Here is a 4,854-nt window from a genome sequence, read left to right as displayed (position 1 = left end):
TAGATAGATAGAGAGAGAGAGAGAGAGAGAGAGAGAGAGAAAGATAAGATGTTTTGATTGAGAGACAGTAGGGGGGTGGGTGGTAAAGAGAAAGACGGAGAGAAAGAAAGGGGTAAGAAAGGAAATGCAAAGTAGATAAACAGAGGAAGGGAGGGAGAGAGAGAGAGAGAGAGAGAGAGAGAGGCAAGATCAAGATAATAATAAGCACTTCATCCGGCGTGCTGATGATGATAATGGTGATAGTGATGATGACGATGGTGATGATGATGATGATAGTGGTGGTGATAATGGTAATGATGATGATGTTGATGATGATGATGATGATGATGATGACGATGATGATGATGACGATGATGATGATGATGATGATGATGATGATGATGGTGATGGTAATGGCGATGATGGCTAGTGATCCTTGATCCTTACAGAAACCATTGCCACAGTCCGAAAGCAATACTATTAATTAATATCCTTTCTAATTTTGGCTGAAGGCCAGCAATTTTGAGGGAAGGGGGAGAGTCAATTACACCGACTCCCAATGCTCAACTGTTGCTTATTTTATCGAAAAAAAAAAAGAGAAGAGATTAAAGGCTCAGTGAGCGTTGGCGTGATTCGAACTCAGAACATAAAGAGTTGGCGGAAATGTCTCTGAGCATTTAACGATTCTGCCAGCTCGCCAACTTGTCAACATTAATAAAAATCGTTTCTATTATAAGCACAAGGCCTGAAATTTTGGGGGAGGGGTGGGTAGTCGATTATATCGAACCCAGTACATGACTGGTACTTACTTACCTTATCGATCCCGAAAGGATGAAAGGCAAATTCGACCTTGGCAGAATTTGAACTTAGAACGTACGGCTGAACGAAATGCCGTTAAGCACTTTGTCCGGCATGATAACAGCTCTGCCAGCTCGCGGTCTTAATAATCCTTTCTACTAAAAGCACGAGGCCTGGAGTTTTAAGGGAGGGGAGTAGTCGATTACATCGATCCCAGTGTTTCACTGATCCCTTAATTTATCGAACTCGAAAGGATGAAAGGCAAAGTCGACCTCGGCGGAATTTGAACTCAGAACGTAAAAACGGATGAAAAGCATCTTATGTGACGCCACCGCCTTACAGATAATCATAATTTTTTCTACAACAGGTACAAGGACTGGAATTTAGGGGGACAGGGTCTGTAGTCGTTTACGTCGACCCCAGTGTATAGCTGGTCCCTTAATTTATCGAACTCGAAAGGATGAAAGGCAAAGTCGACCTCGGCGGAATTTGAACTCGGAACGTATGGAAGCCTTAATGATAGTTATAAATACAGTAACAGGATGAGAAAGACAGAATCGGAAGGAGGGGGACATGAGGAGGGGGATGAGGAAGAGTATGAGGAGGTAAAGTATGAGGAAGTGGAGGAGTAAGAGAAGGAAAAAGAAAAGTAGTGTAAGTAGTTGGAGGAAAAAAGAGTAGGAGGGAGAGTAAAAGAGAGGAGGGGGAGGAGGAGGAGGTGGAAGAAGGGGAGAAGAAGGATGAGAAAGAAGAGAATAAGGAAGAAGGGGAAAAGGAAGAGGAGAAGTAAGAAGAGGAAGAAATGTGGTGGAGAAGAACGAGGAAGAGAGGTGGAAAGGAGGAGAGGGATGAGAAAGAGGAAGAAGGGGAAATGGAAGAGGAGGAAAGGGAAGTGGAAGAGGAGGAGACGAAAGGGGAAGGAGAGGAAAGGGGAAGAAGAGGAGAGGGAAGGGAAAAAGGAAGAGGATGAGTAGGAGAGAGAAGAGGAAGTAGAGAGAGATAAGGAGGAGATTCTGAGGAAGAAGGAGACATTGCGGTGGGGGAGAAGGAGGAGTTTAGGTTGACGAATGAAGTGAAGAATTGAAGAGGGAAGAGGAGGTGTGGAAGTGGGGGTTGCTTGAGGGGCATGAGAAGTAGTTGAAGTTGATAGTGGAGGTAGTAGGAGGAGGAGATGGAAGAGGGGGAGGAGGATGACGAGGAGAAGAAGAAAAAGGAGCAGTATGTTGAAGAAGGTGAAGGGGAGGAGGGAGGAGTAAAAGAAAAGTAAGAAGAAAAAGAAGAAGAAGAAAAAGGAAGAGGATGAGGAAGAGAACGAGATGGGGATAGAAGAGAAAAAGGTAAAATATCTATAGGAAGAAAAATTAGTAAGGCAAAGTTGATAGGGTGAGAGGAGGAAAAAAGGAAGAAGAAAAAGATAGATGAGGAAGAAAAGGAAAAGGCAAGGAAGAATATGATGAAGAAGATGAAGAAGAAGAAGATGAATTCCAGTGCAAATAAAAGACGTAGTTAATGAAAAGAATTTGATATTTCTCAGGAAAAGTTAACGGAATTATGGCTTAACTTGACCGCTTTAACGGTCTGTAAGTTATTGAGCATTTTTCATTAGATTTGCTGAGTCAGTGAGTGAGAGAGAGAGAGAGAGAGAGAGAGAGAGAGAGAGAGAGGGGGGGGAGAGAAAGAGGGAGAGAGAGAGGGAGGAGGAGAAGGAGAAGGCGGTTATTTAATGAGGAAAGGAGAGGTGTACAAACAAAATGGTAAATGAAGAGAATCGCTCGGAACTCACGAGTTTGCATCAAGTTTGTGTAATGGCGAATTGTTGTTTCTAGCGATAGAAAAGTTTTTTTTTGTTGCAGCGAGTTGGGGAGGGAATACCTTAAGTGGTAGAGATTTGATTTATTATCGTTTGTTGTTGTTGTTGTTATTGTTGATCTTTTGTAATCATTATTGATATTGTCCCCGCCTCCTCTTAAGATTGCAGGCTTTGTGCAAAATTTCTTTGTTTTTATTTTGTTCTAAAAAGGCGGTAAAGCAGACAGAATCGGTCGCGCATCGCCCAAAAATGTTTAGCATTATTCCTTTGACTCATTACGTTCAGAGTTCAAATTCTGTTGAAGTCGACTTCGCCTTTCATTCCTTCGAGATCGAAAAAGAAATTAAGCACCAAGTTTATGTAGCTGGCAGAATCGTCAGTGCGTGGAACAAATTGCATGGCCGTATTTCATTGTTTCTTTACGTCCTGAGTTCAGATTCTGCAGCAGTCGTCTATGAATTTCATTCTTTCGGGGTCGATAAAATACAGTACCGTTCAAGTACCGAGAGCTCCCCGTAAATTGCCTGGCCTTTTACCTAAAGGGGCCGACGTCACAATCATACTGTGATGTACGTATATCGATCATTTTCTGATAGGGGTTTAGTATAATCTATATTGCACCATTTGCCTCTCAGTTGTTGCTCTAACACACGCACACACACACAGACACACACACACACACACACACAGAGACACACACACACACACACACACACAACACACTCACATACACACACAATACGCACATCTATCTATCTATCTATCTATCTATCTATCTATCTGTCTGTCTGTCTGTCTGTCTGTCTATCTCTACATGTGTGTGCATGTGTTTGTGTGTGTATGTGTGTGTGAATATATGTATGTATGTATATATGTATGTATGTATGTATGTATGTATCTATCTATCTATCTAACTATATATATATATATATACACATGCATACACACACATATGCATACACATACATATACACGTGAGCGCATGCAATCATCTCGTATTACACCGATATTCTCAAGTTCTCCATGATTCTTTAATTTTCTTCGCAATTTCAATATATATATGTATGTATGTATGTATATATGTATGCGTATGCATATATATATATATATATATATATATATATATATATATGCATATATTTATCACACACACACACACACGCACATACACACAAACACTCACATACACGCACAAACACACACACATACACACGCATATACATTTCACGTCATTTGTTTATAAACATTTTTCTCGCTTCAATTTTCAGATTTCTTGCAGTGTCTTTTTTGGGTTTTTTTATCTTAAATAAATTATTTTTGTCTTCATTTCTATATTTTTTAGCAATTTTCCTTGATTTTTTTTTTGTTACCATTCTTTTCTTTTTGCGTTTAATTAATTTATATCTCACTCTTCAGTTGCTCTTCATGGCTTTTCTTTACATTTCATTCACCATGTTTTGTGCATTCCTTGTGTGTCGTCTGCTTAGCTCGGCAGACACGTTCACAATATCAAATAACAAAATGGCCAATTGGAAATTATAGATCGTTATTGAACGACAGCACAACTACCATCTCTGGAATTTCTCTTAAGAACTATTCAATTGAATGGAAGAAAAATCTTGCAAATTCTTCTAATTTCTTTTAGTAAATCAGTTTAGCGTAGAATTCTTCCGATCACTTCCTTACCAGATTACTTTTCCTAAAACACACGCCGTTTTTCTTGCTACCATCCCATCATCTTTCCCTACCTCTTTCCTTCTCTAATTCCAGTTTGACTGTCTGCCTGCCTGCCTGCCTGCCTACTTGCCTGTCTGCCTGTCAGTCTGCCTGTCTGTTTGTCTGACCGTTTTCTACTTGTTTGTATATCTAGAGTTAAATAAATATCCCGAGGGAATTAATAGATGTTAATGCCCACCAACAAGAATCTCAAAACGAAGCCTTCAGAGACGCATTAGTAAGGTTAAGGCAAATAATAATGATAATAATAATAATAATAATAATAATAATAATAATAATAATAATAATAATAATAAAATATTCAGACAAATACATAGCAAAAATAGCAGGACTTACAAATATATATAACATACAGAAAATTGCACTACTGGGTACTGCACACATCCTACGCAAAACACTTTCAATACAGTAAACGTAAGAGCACCACAGCAAACCACAGCACATACCCAAGGCGCACAGAGCTGCGCTCGGTAGTGAAGTGAAAGCACGTTATAAAAATAAAACTACTGAATAATAATAATAATAATAAT

The sequence above is a fragment of the Octopus bimaculoides genome, chromosome 23, assembly GCF_046866305.1.
Source record: "Octopus bimaculoides isolate indiv1 chromosome 23, ASM4686630v1, whole genome shotgun sequence".
Taxonomy (NCBI): domain Eukaryota; kingdom Metazoa; phylum Mollusca; class Cephalopoda; order Octopoda; family Octopodidae; genus Octopus; species Octopus bimaculoides.
This window is presented reverse-complemented; position numbering follows the sequence as displayed.